An 18565-nucleotide genomic window follows, 5' to 3' on the forward strand; every position below is an offset into this window, starting at 1 on the left:
GGCCAATCCACCTGACCTGCATATCTTTGGATTGTGGGGGGGGAAACCCACACAGACACGGGGAGAATGTGCAAACTCCATACAGTCGCCCGAAGCTGGAATCGAACCCGGGTCTCTGGCACTGTGAGGCAGCAGTGCTAACCACTGAGTCACCGTACTGACAATGGAGACATGGACTCCATTAGGCCAGCTTTCTTTCCAGATTTTTATTGAATTCAAATTTCATTATTTGCCATGGTGAGATTTGAACCTATGTTCCCAGAACATTATCTTGAGGTTCTGGAATTGCGAGTCCAATAACATACCCACAAACTCATCCCTCCCCTCAATTCATTCGCAGCATGCCATTTCTACACAGGTACAGAACTGGAGAAAGTGACGTGTACTTATCAGTTAAAATGACAGTCCACTAATAAGAAGAACATCTAATGGGGCAGTTTGTTTTCCTGATGACGTGGCTGTCATCAATCTCTCCATGTTGAAATAACTGCAAACAAAGGGTATAAGTTACATTTTCATCCTCTGCTATGAAGGAAGCAGGAACTTTCATCTTCTGGCACCTTTCACCAGCTCGAGAAGTCCTGACTCCTTCACAGCCAGTGAAGTTTGTCTAAGGTTTAGCCACACTTCTGTAGAGGGAGAGACAGCAGCCAATCTGCACACAGCAGAGTCCCAAAAGCAGCAACAAGTTACATGAACAAATAACAGGCTTCAGTCAATTCTTTTCTGGAGAAACATAGCCAAGGAAACTCACTTCCTCTCCTTCAATAAATCTTTCTTGTGCGAGAGCAGATGGGATGTAAGTTTACATCTCAACCAAAATAAGGCACAAGAAAATTGTGGGTTAAGGGGGATATCAATAAACACCACTCAATTTTGTTTTCATGGGAGGTAATAGAAGTAAATAATATGTTCTAAAATAGGATATTACAGATGATGGTGGATTCTGGTTTGAACGTGTTTAATGGATGAAATTATGCAGATGAGCCCAGCAGCAGGGTCACAAACACAGCAAATGAGATGAATAACCATCTGATCCAATATTGATGGTGTTGAATGGATAGAGAATGTTGATTAGGGAAACAGGAGAATTTCCTGCTCTTCCAACAATTAATTCTGCTCTTTTGTGTCTGCCTGAACCATGGAAACAGAATCAGACTTCAGTTTAGTCTCCCTCCCAAAGTCCTCCACGTAGAACACTGTCGAGTGTCAACCGAAAGCAAGGTGGGAAAGCATTGAAGTGGAGCTTGAATTCACAGTTTTCTGATTCAGTGGTCAGGGTGCTCCTGACTGACCCAAATCATGATTGTAAGTGAAAATGGTTTGTGTTTGCCTGCCTAAATTTTACCAGTTTAAACACACTTGCAAATTCATATACAGAACCAGCGTGGCTCTTAACCAAATCCTCTGCTCGCAAAGCAGCTGCTGCTGATTACAAGACAGAAACCTGACTGCCCAGAGTCTCCATTTCACAGAGATAATGATCACACCCCACGTGCCATGAAAAGGCTCAGGGATATTCGGAGCAATTAACACAATTATGATCATTTATCTTTCTTAATATAAAAATAAAATACTGCAATATTTCAGTTGCCGTGTTGGCCACAGCTTAAATCAAAATCTATTTTTCCTTCATCTTGTTAGTTTGTTTTGTTTTTCTTAAAATTAGTGGCTGAAATTACCAAGACCGACAAATTGATATTGACATTCCAAATAAATCGTAAACTCACATGAAGTTTATACAATGAGTTAATTCTGCGGTTTGACTTAATGGAGACCATCTCTTGACTTTCTGTTTGGTTTGCTATTTGAAATTGAGAGCTTGTGTTCTAATGGGTTTCTTTCTTTTTATGTAAGTGGTATCACCAGAACCATTCAAACAAAGAATTGTAAAGTTAAAGCACTGGTGCATTGACATGTGACCAAACACCACGTCCATTCAGTTGCATATCCAATTAGTGAATTTAATCAATAACATGCCTCCCTCCAGCATTTCAGTTTAATTCACAGTTTGCTCCTCTGTCTATCTCTGTCCAAGTGTGTACCTCCAGCTCTTTGTCCTTCTATGTATCTCACTCTGGAACATTCCATTTTCTTTCCCGTTTCAGTGTTCCACCCTTAGCTTCTGAAATCCTTATCCATCCCTTTTATTACAGTTTTACGTGCTACAATGCACCAATCACGACAAAGCTTGCAGTTGGATTAGACTGCCACCATTAACCTCATTCCTTGAATCTAAAGGCTATTTGGTTTGCACTGATGGAGAAAAGAAAAAGCACAAGAATATTAATTGGAAGAGATTCTTGTGTAAAACAGGATGTAGTTTATTGCATAACTACCTGGTACTTTCATTAACGAGTTAGACAATGTTACAAAGATTGTTGGGAGATATGGGATATGAGTTTTTACCCAACATAATCCAAAAATATTCTGCCTTTCCTCACCTAAGTTCTTAAAACTTGGTCAGATTGGATGGAAATTAATTTAGTCTCCAATATTAACTCTTTCAGAATCTTTACCTTCTGTAACAGTTACCTCAAACTTGGTCATTTCATTACATTCCAGGACAACTTCAAAGTAAACTTAAGACCAACCAAAACTCTACTAGCCAAGCCCTAACTCACATCAAGTCCCATTTACCCATCGCCAATGCTTTTATTAACACGCATTTACTCTTTGTCAAATAACACCTTCATTTTGAAGTAAGTCATTATCATTTTCAAATCTCTCTTTTGCCGTACTTGTTCCTATCTTGGTAATCAATTCCAGCCCACAGTCCTCTCATACATCTATGTCCTTCTCTAATTCTGGTCTTGAGCAACATGATTTTGGAAATAACTCCACAGTATCCCATCATCAAGTCATCCTTTATTTACACATAGAGAGTCCTCGCCACTGATCCAGCTCCCTCAGAGCCAGCTCTCAGAATGAACAGAACCTCTGACACTCCTGCTTCTATCTGTCAGCCAGGGTTCCCTGATCAGACCATCAGGGGTGTCATAGTCTATGAGGTCCAGCTGGCTGACCTCATTATAACCACTACAATTTTAATCACTTTTCCATTAGCAGCAGTACTTCCATCAACAAAAGCCCTGAACTTTGGAACACACCTCCTAATCCTCTCCAACTCTCTAATTTTCTCTCCTCCTTAATGCTGCTCCTTACACCTACCTGTTTGATCATGCTTATGGTCATTGGCTGTAATATCTCTTCTTTGATAGAAAATGATAAATTTTCTTTGAGAATGCTTCAGTGAAATACTTTGGGGTACCCCACTACACCAGAAGGGCTATATAAATGCAAGTCGATGCTTTCACTGTGAGTATGCTTTTTTTATCCTTCTCTGATTCTCCGGGGGGGGTGGGGGGGGGATGTAAAGGCAAATTGGGGCAAGTGTAGAATCAGCGACCAATCTGATCCTATCAATTTCTTACAAGATAGGGTAAAATGAGCCCTTTACATCGCCTAATGCTTTCCTTCTCTTTCTTTCTCTTGTTGCCATTAAGTCCATTACTTATTACATCTGCGCTACTTCAAGTCTTAGTGTATGTCGTTCCCTCGCAATGCATCTATTAACCTCACGATCGCTTTGTGTTCATCTCCTTTGCCACCTATATGTGTACCACTTTCTAAGTAGCTATGTCTCTTTGTACGTCTGTGTAATTATCTCTACAACCCTCCAAGGAACTGAAAAGACCACAGAGTTGTTAAATCTATTTACGGACCGTTTGGTATAATTCTGTATCGGTATACAGACTGAAGCAGATTAAAGATACAGTTTGCTTGATGTTTTCTGGAACACCAAACAAACCAAATATTTAGGTGAAAGTGGATACTTTAGATGCTGGAAATTAGAGTCAAGATTAGAGTAGTGCTGGAAAAGCACAGCAAGTCAGGCAGCATCCGAGGAGCAGGAAAATCGACGTTTTGAGCAAAAGTCCTTCATCAGGAAACATATTCGCTAAATTCACCAAATATTTGCTAACTGCCATTTCAAAACAGAAAGGCTGAATTTATATGATCAGACAAAAGGTCTAACACATCTAAAAAGGGTTGTATTGATCACACAGACTGCAGTACAGGCTTCAGCATAATTTCAGTTGAAGAAATCAACTGAATCCTGAGGGAATGCTGTATTGTTGGAGGTATCACTTTCAGATGTGGTGTTCAATTGGTAGCTCTGCCTGTTCAAGTGAAAGTAATACTTTTATGTTTTTATCACTGGGAATATTCAAAGAAGAGTTTGTTCAGTGCCCAGTATCCATCTTTCAACCCCCCCACCCCCATCCCCACCAACTAATACTGCAAACCATATTTACAAGTATTTTCCTGCTTGAGAGATCTTTCTTTGTGAAAGTTGACTGCCGCATTTGCCTACATCAGTACAGTGACTGCACATCAAAAATAATCCATAAAACATTTGTCGTTTGGAGTACATGAAAGGTGGAATGCATTTGCAAATGGGTTCCTGCTTTAAAAATTATGAACCATTTTGTAAAGGACAGAACAATTTTTGATGGTGTGTAAAATTCTCTTTTTCTGTTTGTTTAACATCTTTGCACTGGGTGAGGTGACTCTACAGTAAACAGCTATTTAGCAATGAGGTCCTGTGGGTGAGATCAGGAAGGGCATGATTAATAATAGTGTAAGCAAAACCAAACTTAAACAAAACCAGAGCAGCTCCATTCGCATATGGCAAGCTGGGTACAATGGGAAAAAGTAAATAGCACAGCTGAGTAAACACTACAAAAATACCGATAAATTGGCGCTGACACCCTGTATGTTTGAACTGTAAGTGACCAGATACCAGTTGTTTAATCACTGAAGTATATATGGATGTTTTGATACCAGTGCAAGGAATCCAGTGAGCTTGATGGGTGTTGATAGGTGGCAATGGGGTTTACTATGAGTGGGGGCATTGTGGTTAAAGTCAGGTGTAATGAATCCCTCAGTTGGACAAATTGGGACTGAGTTAATATCAGGTCAGGGCTCCCTCAGCATAAGAGGGTAAGGACGATTGGATTTTCTGTGTCAGAAGCCGAGTTTGGTTTTATATTTACAACTCTACAACTTGGGTAAAGACCAGTTGAAGCTTGAATTAAATCTAGTTTGACACTGTGATTGGACGATCAGAGCTCGTTTGGAAGTAACCATGTGAAACGTTTGGAAAGTATTTGGAAATCAGTGTTCTGGGCAAAGCTTCAGTTCTCCATATTTCGTTACAACATGCAGTTCCCTTGTTCACATTTTAAAAGTGCTTTGGACAGGTAAAAGATCATGAAAATTGGAGCAGAGTCAAAGGACGAATAAAAAATACAAATAAACCAAGTAGTTCTTTTGGAGAGGACTTCAAGTTCACAATATGTGGTTAACTGAGATGTTTTCCTTTACACATTCGTGGGTGTGATCATCAGTGGTTAGACCACCATTTATTTCTCATCCCTAACTACACTTGAGAAGGTAGTGGTGCATAGCCTTTTTGAAGCCCTACTGTCCATGTGGTTTACAGACGCCCACAGTGCTTTTAGCAAGGAACTTCCAGGATTTTGATCTAGTGTGGTGATAAGCTTGACGGTTTGAAAGGGAACCTTGCAGTTCTGCTATTCCTGTTTTTTTTCTGGGTGGTAGAGCTCACGGGCTTGCAGATGCTAAGCAAGGAACTTTGTCCAGTGTTGCATCATGCAGATGCTACAAACTGCTGCCACTGTGTGTCATTAGCAGAATGTTTACAGTGGTGGCTGGGATGCTGATCACAAGCAGATTTGCTTTGACCTGGATGATGCTGAGCTTACTGGATATGTTTGGAGTTGCACCCATCCAGGCAAATGGAGGGAATTCCATCACAGTCCTTCTGCCTCATAGATGGTGGACATTACACTGAGGAATTAGGAATTAAGTTGCTTGCCGCAGAATTCCCAGTCTTTGATCTGCTGTTGTAGCAACAATATTTATATGTCTTGTCCAGTTAAGTTTCTAGTCAATGATAACCCTCAGGATATTGATAGTGAGGAGAATTCAGTGATGGTAATACCAATAAATGTCAAGGAAAGAAGGTTAGATTCTCTCTTGTCAGAAATGGTTATGCCTGGCATTTGTGTGATGTAACTGTTGCTTGCACTTAATCAATCCAAGCCTAAATGTTATCCCGATCATGGTGTGTGTGGTCATGCACAACTTTAATACCTGATAACTAACAATATCCCCTCACTATTAATGCGATGTGCCAAGAAAGCAGAGGACAGTTTCTGAGGAGCTGATGTAGGGGGAATGCTGTTGATGGTAAATTAAACATGGCCCCTATCATTAATATTTTTGACATGAGCCAAGACCATGATCTGGATTCCAGAAAATTCCAAATCTCAGAAAAGCTCCTGGTGTCCCTCCCACCTTCTCCCTCTTTAAACAGCTATACCTCTGCTGACAGAAGATACATCATTGAGCGCTATATTGCAGCAACATTGGGCCTGGGTCCTGTACTACTGTACTCCAATCACAAAGTCTCTTCACCCATTCTGTACACTGTGGATGAGTTTGGTTTCCTTTTCATTCCAGGGATTCTGCCCAGACATGCAACATTGTATTTCTCAGATTGAGTCGTCATCTTGTGAAATTAAAGTCACAAATTTCATAAAGGTTTTTTGGAAGTAGGGGTGAGAACCATTAAAAAAAGTGCTTAATCGACACTTATACATTGATGTCTACTATGCAGCTCTCATTCATTCTCCTTGTAAATGTGATTCTGTACTTCCTTGGTAGATAATAGAAATAGGTCAATAATAGAGATTCATGATTTTGGCTGAAGGTCTAGTATAGCAATGTGTTCAAGATATGAATGAACTCAATTATAATGTAAGCAACTAGAGATTTGTTGTATCTTTATTCAGCCAGCAAGGGATGTAAAGTGTTGATGATAGAAGAAGCTGTGTAATGAGGGATATCTCAGGTTAGGCCTCAAATACAATTCTAAGCTGTTCTAAAGTAAGATAGATAGATTTATGTTTATATAGCTCTAATCATGACCTCAGGATGTCCCAAAGCACTTTACAGCTGTTGAAGTACGATTGAAGTATATTCACTGCTGTAATGCAGGAAAAGCAATCATCAGTTTGCACACAACAAGGTTACATAAACAGTTTTTTTTAACATTGATGAATGGAAAAATATTGGCTCGGGCACCAAGAACTGCACAGTTGCTCCATGGTTAGCAGCGCTGCCTCACAGTGTCAGGGACCCAGGTTTGATTGCAGCCTCGGGTGATTGTCTGTGTGGAGTTTGCACGCCATCCCCGTGTCTGTGTGGGTTTCCTCTGGGTGCTCCAGTTTCCTTCCACAATCCAAAGGTGTGCAGGTTTGGTGAATTGGCCATGCTAAATTGCCCATAGTGTTCAGGGTTGTGTAGGGTAGGTGCATTAGTCAAGGATAAATGTAGAGTGGTAGGGTAGGGTAATGGGTCTGGGTGGGTTACTCTTCAGAGGGTCGGTGTGGACCTTTTGGGCCTAATGGTCTGTTTCCACACTGCAGGGATGCTAAGAACAATCTCCCTATTCATTGAAATAGTGGGCTTTTCTGTATCCACCTCAGAGAGCATACAGTCCCTTGATTTTATATGTTTTCTCAAAGATATCACTGCCAACACTACAGCACTCACTCAGTATCACACTAGAGTGCCAGCTTATGGATTTGTGCTTAATTATCAAGAAAGACTGAACAGGTTGAAACCATTGTCTTTGAGAAGGTTTGGCCAGTTAGCTTGACATTTGTCATGCTAGAATCGATAATTAAGGAGATTCTAACTGGGCACTTGGAAAAACTGAAGATAATCAGGAAGACACAGCACAAAATGAAAATCCTGCATCACCAATTTACTGGAATTGTTTGAATGAGTAACACGTGCTGTGGTTAGAGGGAAGCCCATCAATGCACTGTACTTGGGTTTCCAGAAGACATTTAACCCAGGAAGGCCAATTGGAGGCTAGCCTTTATTATGAGAGGAATTGCTCATAAAAGTAAAAATATTATGCATCATTTATACAAGACATTTGTGAGAAGACATCTCAAAAATTGCCTTCAGTTTTTGCCTCATTATTTAAGGAGGGACGTAAACGTGTTAGAGGTAGTTCAGGGGAAGTTTATTATGTTGGTACCGAGAGTGAGTGCTTGGTCTTATGAGGAAAGATTGGACAGGCTAATCTTCTTTCAATCGAGTTCAAAACACCAAGAGGTGATTTGATTGGAGTTTATACACACATTTCTAAGGTTGTTCTTGTTTGGCAAGAGATTCAAATGTTATTAGGGATAGGTGGGAATACAGAATTTGGAACATTAACAAATCAACTATGCCTGATAGAGAAAGCTCGAAGGGCTGAATGGCCTATTTCTGTCCAAATTCAAATGGGCATCATGAGAGAAGCATTCTAGTCAGGAACTACAGGCAGTTCCATCATGACAAAGAGCCTAGGTAGGTCTAAGGCGTGAGTTTCAGTGATTGGGATGAGTCAGTATCGGGCTGGGTCCGAGAGGCTGTGGTGAGGTTTAAATAAGGAGATAGCCTTTAAGAGGGGGGGACGGCCCAGACGACCTGCAAAGGAGCCCCCTCCACAACCCCAACACAGGTTTATCCAATATTGGTCCGCACAGCTTCAAGCAGAGTTTGGACCTTCCCTCTGCATGGGTACATTATGGTAATGAGACCCTTAAGTGGCCAGTCATTTGCTATTTCAAATGGTGAGATTCAATTTTAAAGAAAGACTTACCCTAATGATGACTAAGTAACCACCGTTGATTATTGTAAAAACCCATCTGGATCACTAATGTCCTTTCGGGAAGGAAATCTGCCTTCCTGATCTGGTCTAGCCTACATGCAACTCCGGACCCATAGTGATGTGGTTGACTCCTAACTGCTACCTGGGCAGTAAATGCTGGCCTCGCCAGTGATGTTCACATCCTATGAAGGCTAAAAACAAAACCCCAGTGGGGCAACATAAAATTCAGCCCAATTTTTGTCACTGTTTGGCAATCCAAAACTAGGGGCCAAAAATAAAATATGCTCACTAATAAATTCAATAAAGAATTTAAGAATCAAATATCTTTATCCTGACACCGATTAGAATGCTATCCCTTGAAATAATGATGTAGATACATTTAAAGGGATGCTGGGTCATAAAAGGAAAAGAAATAGAGAGATATGTTAATGGAGTTGAGTTAAGAGGGGTGGGAGGAGGCTTGTGCAATACATAGACACTGGCATAGACCAAATAGGCTAAGACCATAAGGAATAGGAACAGGAATAAAGAATCTGCTCTACTGTTCAAAAGGATCATGACTGACCTAACACTGCTTGCATCCACTTTCCTATCATTTCCCCAAAATTCTTGATTTCCCCATGATCAAGAATCTGTCTCAGCCTAGGATATATACAAGGACTCTGCTCCTCCAGCTCTCTGTGGCAAGGAGTTCAAAAGACTCACACACCTCTGAGAGAAAAAAATCCTCCTCATCTCAGTCTGAAATTATTGTCCCTTATTTCTGAGATTATGCCCTCTGGTCCTAGAATCTCCCATGAGGAATCGCATCCTCTCAGCTTTTACCCTGTCTAGAACCTTAAGAATCCTATGTCACAATTAGGTCACCTCACACATTTCTAAGCTGGAAATTCTCTGTATAATATATTCCATATAACCAAGGGATTTCGATAGTGAAGACCCCAATGTATTATTTAGAACCCACTCCTCAAACACACAGACCCTGACATTACATTACGCACTAGTAGCTAAACTGGAGGAGAAAAGAGTTTATTTTAAATGTGCTAAGTATTTATTCACTGGTTCTTACAGAATGATATTATGGATCTAACTAATAAAAGGATCCTGTGTGTAGTTTAAGATGAAGTTCTGAATATTACCATCATTATTCTTTCCTTTGGATTGCCAGCCGTCTCTCATCTCTACGTTTATGTGACACAGCAAACCCCCCTCTCCACTACTGCCTTTCTGTGCTCCTCTTCCAAAGCCACACAAATACTAAGCAACCATTATCAGATTTAAGACAGCGACTACCGTTCAAACATAAACTGTGCTCTGGTTGATTTGTTGGTGATATAAGTGGCATTTGACTATCACAATCCCACGTCTGCACAGGGATACCTCTCAGTTCTGTCTTACAGGAGTGAAGGCTTTTAAAGATTCCAAGCTTGGCTGGTTACTTCAAATGTTTTGTAAAATTCATTCAGTCCATGGCTATATCCATTTACTTTAACAGGTGAAATATTAGCATTATCAGCCTGTCTCGTTGTGTTTCCTGTTCAATTTCCTGTTGTCTGTAATTTATTGATTTTGAGTCAGCACTTAACTTTGAAACTGCCTTTGTAAGTGGCTCAAATAGAAATCTTGTATGTTCACAGTCTCCCATAACCATGTGGAAAATAGGAATGGGACTAGGTCATATCGTAACTCAAGTCTGTTTCCCACCATTCATTGAGATCATGGCTGATATATGTGACCTAACTCAATTATTCACCTTCCTCCCATACCTCTTAACACCTTTGGTTAGCGAAAGTCTGTCGATCTCAGGTTTACAATTGATCATTGATTTCACATCAACTGCCATTTGCAGAAAAGAGTTCCAATGTTCTACTATTGTTAGTGTGTAGAACATCCTTCGAACTTCACGCCTGGAAAATCTGACTAATTATTAGGCTCTGCCTTTGTATCCTGACTTTCTAGCCAGTAGACATTTGTTTCTCCTTACTTTCCCTGTTGGGTTCCCTTAATATCTGGAAAAAAAATTAATAAAATCATCCCTTAACCTTCTAAATCCCAGTTAATAAATGCCAAGTTTGTGTAATCTTTCATTGGTATGTAATGATCATTATAGTAAATCTACACTGCACTCTCTCCAAGATCAACTTATACTTCCACAGGTATAGTGCCCAAATTCCCTTAGAGTTCTCTGCATGGGACCTAAGCAGGGTTCTGTGTGGTAAAACAAGACTTTGATCCCCATGTATTCTAATCTCCAGATATCTGGATTATTTTCTATACCCCTTCATTAAATTTCAATTATCCATCCACCTGATCCCCAAGTCTATTTGAACTTCCATTGTTTCTAGCTTTTCATCACTTAGAAAATAATCTGGTTTAGCATTTTAAGGTCAAGCTGAATGGCTTCACATCTGCTTATAATGGATACATTTGCCCATTTGCATAACGCATCAACATGCGTCAATATCTGTTTCAACGTTTATTCTTCCATCTACACTGCTTACGATGCTACCTATCTTTGTGTCATTGGCAACTTTGTATGTGTCGCTTTCTATCTCATTATCTAAGTTGTTATTGACTAGTTTAGGCCCCAGTACACCAAACTGGGAGAAACCAGTAATGACTGTTCTAAAAGGAGAGTCACTGGATTGGAAACACTAATTATGTTTCTCTCTCCACAGATGCTGCCAGACCTGCTATGTTTTTCCAGCAATTTCAATTTTTTTTTACTATAACCTGTCAGTTGAAGCACCCTAACCATTATTCCTACACTCTGTTTCCTACCTCTGCAGGTAATTTCCCAGTTACATCAATAATTTGCCTTCAACTTTAGACTTCAGCTTTAGCAGGTCTGGAAGCATCTGTGGACAGAGAAACAGAATTAACATTTCGAGTCCAGTGTGATGCTTCTTCAGAACTTTCATCAGACGTGATATTCCATTTAGAAATCTGCGATGCAGCTCTGATCAGCTGAATATTTTCAAGATGTTTCGTCACCCTGTCCCTTATTAAATATTTTGTCAATTTCTCAATCATAGATGTTATTCTAATTTGTCTACAGTTTCCTGATTTCCCCCTGCCACCTTTTTTAAATTGTGGAGTGGCAGTGTTCCCTACTGAAGGAATGGTACCAAATCGAGAGGACTTGTAAAAGATTATAATTTGGGCATTTATCCCAAGTGGAGGCAGGAGCAACAAAAGCCCTGGAAAGTTTAATTCCAAAGCACACCGACCCTGATTTGGAATTCGATATTCCTTCATTATCCATGGACCAAACTTGTGGAACTCTGCCCCTAACAGTACTGGTTGCTCACGGCCATGTTCTCCCTGGCAATTCAGGGTGAGCAATAAATGCTGGCCTACTGAGTGATGCCATGAAGAATAATGATTTTGAGAACCTGTGATTTTCTCATCAATAAAAGCTTTATATAAAAATCATTTGATCCAAAGGACTTTTCTCTCTTTAATCCCATTATTTCCTCATTGCTGTTTTTTGATTACATTGGTGGTTGGTTAGTTCAGTTGGCTGGATAGTTGGTTGTGATGTTAGACACCAACAGTGTGGGTTCAATTCCCACACAGGCTGAAGTAACCATGAAGGATTCTCCTCAGATTCTCCCTCGCCTGAGACATGATGATCCTCAGGTTAAACCACCACCAGTCATCTCTCTTTCACGAGAGAGTGGAACTTTGGCAACTTTACCTTTTAGTGCTAACATTAATTTGTTTGAGAACCGTCATGATTCAAAAGCAGTTTCTTCAGGATATCTGTTCGGCCTCTTCCTCTGCTGTAATTACTGATACTAAGTAATTAGCACATTGGTTATCTGTCACTTATTTTCATTAACAATGTCCCTGTTATTGGTTTTCAAGAATCCCACATCATTCCTGACAACCATCCTCTTCCTCAAAAAGTTGTATTTTTTGTGTCAGTTTTGATACTCTTGCATGTGTCTTCCTATTCTTACTTGATAAAGCTCTAATGATCTTTGTCGCTCTCCTTTGTATATTTTCCATTCAACAAGATGTGTTTTTTCCTTCCAGTTTTGTATATTTATTTTTGTAGTTGCAGCTTCCTTGCTACTAAGTAACTATGTAGACCAAGATTCTTAAGTCTCCCTCCCAGCTCTGGCACTATCTTACATATTAAAACCCAATAACTGACAGTGGCCTATTTACTCTTGTAAAAGAGAAAAGACAGTTTAACAATTCCTGTCAACACTTTATTTGTGTGAAGGGAAAGATTCTCACGTGAAGGATTAACCTGCCCTTCTTTCTCAGACTGGGAGGCCTACTGTCCATTTTCAGCACTTTCCCCTTCTATTTCTGACATTGTTCTCTGCAATTTATTTTTGTTATTTGTCTAATTTCTGACTTGCAAAGGACAGATTCCTGAATTTAACTTGGAAGGAATGGCCTTCTAAACATGGAAATAATAGGTCTCTATGTGTCCAAGTGAGGAGCCCAGTTTTTGATTAAGGGTAGAGAACGAAGATCAGATGTCAAAAAAGTCTCAGAAATTGAAAATGTGTGTATATGTATATATATATATATATATATACGCCAAACACCCTGATAAATCTAAACATTTCTGTTGCTCCTCACTTCTGATGATGTTGAATAGTTACCTTGCCCTAATTAGTTGTTGAAAGTAATTGGAAACAAAAATGAAAACAGAAATTGCTGGAAAACTCAGCAGGTCTGGAAGCATCAATGAAGAGAAATCAGAGCTAATGGTTTGGGTCCAGTGATCCTTCTTCACTGGACCTGAAACATTGACTCTGCTTTCTCTCCAGAGATGCTACCAGACTTGCTGAGTTTACCCAGCAATTTATGTTTGTGTTTTTGTACCTGATTTCCAGCAGCCGCAGATCTTTTGGTTTTTTTTTTGCTGAAGGCAATTAATTGCCTTTGTGACCTTTCCTGCAGCCTCGAGATTGGGGTTTTACTTGGTGCGGGAGTAGATTTCCAATCTCCTCCTCCTCCCTTCTTCTTTTATTTGCCTCAAGATCACCTGTTGGCGTTTGTGTTAAAGAGCCAGAAATTTTGTCCTGCTTGATTTCAGAGTTTTAATTTGGTTTTCAATAAAAAAAAAGAGTGCTTGCTTGCAATGCTACCCAGAGTTTCAATAAAATTTGACGCCTGGAATTTGCAGGCGTCAAAACATTGATTTTGCTCACAAATGTTTCAGAGGGTATAAAGAAACAGACAGCTAACACTGCAGTGGCCATAGTCATGTCTCAAACCCTCTCACCTCAGGACAGAATCTTCTCACAGCACACAAACAAGCTGTGTCATGGAACCTCTGTATTTTTTATGTCAATGCTCAGTTTTGTATTTTTCAGGTCTATCGGGAATATTAAGAATTGATTACATACCAATTATTCCATGCTTTATTTATTATTATCTGACTAAAATGCTTAAAGTCAAGGACTGCACCCATGAGCATATCCATCATGTATCAGTCTCCTGTTCCTTGTTCATTATTGTCACTGTGGGCTTTCATTTGTCTGTTGCAACTGTTCAGGTTATTGGCTAAGAAACATTAATTTTTTTTCATTGTTTTGATTTGACTAGAGGACATCTTATGGTCTTAAAATGAAAGCAATGGATTGACAGTGTTCTTCAACTTCTATTTGAACTCAACTTTTTTCTTGTGGCAAGTAGATCTGTTAAATGACATGGGGGCAAGTCTTTTATTTCCACTGTGCTAGGACTGATGCACTCATTTTAACTTGCTGATTTTATGAATGGTCTTGGTGTCGCAATCTCTTGGTAATAGAGACGCAATGTCGGAAAGGTTCAGAGGTCAAGCCTAGCTGATGTGATTAGTGGGAGTGACAGAATGTGCTTTCAAAACCACTCAGCAGATCTCCGAGAGAGAGGGAGAGAGAGAGAGAGAGAGAGAGAGAGAGAGGCAGAAAGATAAAACTTCACCAGCACAGGGAAAGAAAGGGTTGAAGAGCTGGTCAAGAGGGCTGGAGGCTCTGTCTATATTGCTGAACAGGGGCCCGTTTCAACTCTGTGTGCACTGGAGTTCCCTGAGCTGTCCAATAGGTTGAAACTTATCTATCCGGAGAGCATTCAAACAAGTCCAGCTCTCTGAGGCCCACAGTAGCAGAGTTCCACATCTTTAAGTACAAACACAGGTCAGCAATTTCTGATTTTATTCTGAGTGCTGCTTGAGGAAGAATCTAGTGTAGCCCGCGGGTCACTTTGAGAAACAGTTTGTGCTTTTATTCACTTTTATAAATTGTGGACTCAAAACCCATGAAGAGGCTTTCTTCTGTGCGTTGCAAGTCAGTATGCAGAGAGTTCATTGTGTTGGGGACCCCTTAACGAATGGATTTTGCTGTTTTTGCTTTTTTCTGTTTATTGCTTTGCTTTCAATCATCCTGCTTTAGTCTAGAGTTGTCACTTACAAAAAACACAACGAGCTTTCTTTCATCCTGCTGTGGGATTTCAAAACTAATTTTGGAATATACACACATATACATCTCTAAGTATGTTGAATTATTCAGGCATTATTTTGATGTACAGGGTTTTTTAGACCATCTTTTAACTGTTGTTAAGCATCATTGGAAATCAGAAAATGTTGAATGGAAATGCTTCACATGCACAAAGTGCAACTTATTAAAGGACCTAAATGCCACGAATGGCTGTATGTTACTGTGATATTATTACCCGCAGTCCTCACTCCAGCTGGGACATTATTTGAGGGAGATCTATGTGGTACCTAAAATTTGAAACTGGACATTTACGTCGCTGTAGTTTTCTAATGGTCTGATCCCTCACGAGAAACATTTATAAAATATCGAACTTCAGCAAAAAGCAATGATCCAGTAATAGGAAGGTGCTGGCGGAGGCTGGGTAGGTGTAATATGGGGTGGTGTGAATGTGCTGGCATTGCAGTTAGGTCACCCTCTGATTCCGTTTGGATATTCAGGGAAGTAGGGACGAGGAATAGTAGTTTCAGACTGTGGACATACTTGGGACATGGGAGGGGACAGTTACAAATGCTCACCCTCTTACTAAAACACCACAGAATCTGCAACTTGCCCTGAATCTTCAACAGAAAAGCTGGCAATTCTGCGACACTTCAGCTCCTAGTTAGGATAGGATTGTGATACCCTCTTCCAGGTGCCAAGTTAGTTTCACAAGTTTTCTTTTGCTGCTGGTGATTAGCTGAACAAATTTTTACGAAACGCATCATTTATTATTTTGAATTTAACATTGTTACTGAATGAGTCTTTATTCTGAAAGCTGGTTAAAGTAAATATTGAGGAGAGAGAATTTGTTTGTTTCTTGAATTTTGACAAATTGTATTTAAAAATAACAAATTGACAGATATGCCACCACGGAGCCAGAATGTAGTTTTCTATTGTAAAGAGAAACGGTCTTTGTTTTCATTTCTCTCCAAGATGTTGTAAAAGTGATGAACTTAGTGAAGAACAAGTAATACAGTAATACAAAGGATAATGCCAGCTTCACTAGGCAAGGGGGCCTCCTAGTGGTGACAGAGATTAGTTACAGACAAGGGGCCATCCGTTAAATTTGTTGAAAGTAAAATCCCTCTTTGAATAAGAGCTGAATCTTGTGCATTACAAACTGCATAAACCAAGATAAATTAGAAGACTTTAATTCTTTGAAAAGCTCCTTGAATCTTGCAGTGGAGAGAGCCACCTGAGTTTTTAGTTCCTTGCAGGAAATGCAATGAACATTTTGGACACTGTTTAGAATAGAACCACAGGATTGTTACAGTGCAGAAGGAGGCTATTCAGCCCACAGTGTTTTCACCAGCCCTCTAAATGAGCAATTTACTGAGCACAATTCTCCTGGCTTCTTTACTTAATTGGTTGGTCGTTCTGCAATAAGTCAGAATGTGAAGGAGTGAGTGACAGGTCCATTCCCTCTTGTGACCCTGGGTACTTTTATAGTTTTCTTGGAGTCATAGAGTCCTACAGCATGGAGACAGGCCCAAGCTGGTCCATGCCGACCAAAATATCCATCCACACTAACACCATTTCCCTGCACTTGGCCCATATCCTTCCAAACCTTTCCCATCCATGTATTTGTCCAAATCCCTTTTAAATGTTGTTAATGTACCTGCCTCAACCACTTCCGCTGGCAGTTCATTCCACATATGTACCACCCTCTGTGTAAAAAAAGTTGCCCAAGTTCCCTTTCTTTCTCTCGTCTCCTGTCAGATCTGACCAAACCTACTGAATTCCAGTGAGTTTTGAGCTCACTGGTTGTTAGTCTAGTTCCATAATCACTAAGGCACATTAAGTCAAATCTCTCCTCCTGAATCCTTACATTATGTTTTGTTGTTGTTTCCGGGAAGTTGGTCAGAGGAGAAGGTGCAAGTCAGTGATAGCCTTGAAATCTGTGACCTGAGCTGGTGCTGTCGATGATAGGATTTATGCATTAACCTCTTGTCCTATGTTTTTCCCACTTTCTCTCTTGTACTGATTCCTTCTTACTAAAGGAGATTCTGTGGATGTCACAGGTTTCCCTTAGGTGTCAACACAGACATGAAGACTGGGCAGATTGCTAATCCACTCCAGTCCTCACCTCACATCAACGAACGGTGATCAGGAGTGCAATCAGTCCCCAGGGTACACGTGACTGTCTGGTCCCAGAGCATGCGATTGACTCTTCCAACCCTCAGGGCTGACTGAGGATGGCCAATTAATTCATCTGAACCTTGAGAACAATTGTAATCAAAGGATCCAGCCATGTGCCAAGCTGTGTCTTTATTCACAGCTCCCCCTGTCTCACCTAACACAACGTTTACTTCCAAGTATGATTCTGTTTCTCTTCAATGACCCAAGAGGTGGTTGTTGAGATGCTAGGCTCTGTTGAACATGTTGGAGATTTGGCTGCTACCCTCCAGCTCAGACACAGAATATTTGGCCTCTGCTCTTGTGAAGCTAACTCCAGCTGTAACTTGTATGTGCTCAGTGTTTGTGAGGTCTGTGAGCGTGTGTGTATTTGTATTAATATGTACTGTTTGTGTTTATTGTATGACTGGCTCAGTGCCTCATGTGTCTGTGTGTGTGTGTGTGTGTCTATGTGTATAGGGTATCTTATTTAGCACCATATATGAAGCAATAGCAGAACAGCAGTTCCTCTTTATACCCTACCCGCCCAGTTATTTTTATACCATTCTGGGGAAGAAAATTCAATGCAGAAAACAAAAGAGGTCAACAATTCACCGACACCTGACTTGTGCAATTGCTTAGGACCAATTTTCACCATGTGTGTGTTTTTGTGCGTGTGTGATTTGTTTTGTGTGTTGTACGAATTGCTTGGTCCTCTTGTGATGTTCAGGTTATAATAAAGCACTGTTCTCGTTATTTCCCTCCAACAAAGTGCTCAACTCAAATCCCAAAGGCAAAATGGGTTCTGGTAACATTTAGCATCTAATGTAATTGGCTGGTGCTGGTGCCTTGAGCTGCTTCTCATTTTCTTCTTCCAACATCCTTTTTAACTCCCTTCTTGCCTCGAGATTATAAGCTTTCAAACTGGGGTCCTGACCCCAGGGTGTCAAAAGATCACAGAATGTTCAGGAGGTCACCAGATTTCAGTACTTGCCCTGTGTCTGATTTCTGTATTTGTTGATTTTCACTTCATTTCTGTTGCTGTACTCTAAGAGCAAAATGTATTCTGGAGAATGATACATTTTCTTCAGATAATTGCCACTGTCTTTCGGATGTTGGATTGTGCTCCTAAGTGCATGTCTGTATTCACAAGGAATTCCCTCCACAAAGAAGTAATTTTGAAATGCTCTGCTCAATCTAAGGC

The 18565-nt window shown here is 40.2% G+C and overlaps 1 protein-coding gene across 15 annotated transcripts in view; it reads left to right on the forward strand.

Annotated features, from left to right (window-relative positions):
- The window catches only part of prdm16 (PR domain containing 16), a 704876-nt gene that overhangs the window by 594960 nt on the left and 91351 nt on the right, over window positions 1-18565 (forward strand). The window contains exon 1 of one of the 15 annotated variants that reach the window (XM_072586260.1): window positions 14664-14907. The exons of the other annotated variants lie outside the window; for them this stretch is intronic. The gene's annotated coding sequence lies outside the window, so the exon portion shown is untranslated. Of the gene's footprint in view, window positions 1-14663; window positions 14908-18565 lie in introns of those variants that run through there. 15 annotated transcript variants of the gene reach the window in all.

Source organism: Chiloscyllium punctatum, chromosome 16 (genome assembly GCF_047496795.1).
Source record: "Chiloscyllium punctatum isolate Juve2018m chromosome 16, sChiPun1.3, whole genome shotgun sequence".
In the NCBI taxonomy this organism is placed as follows: domain Eukaryota; kingdom Metazoa; phylum Chordata; class Chondrichthyes; order Orectolobiformes; family Hemiscylliidae; genus Chiloscyllium; species Chiloscyllium punctatum.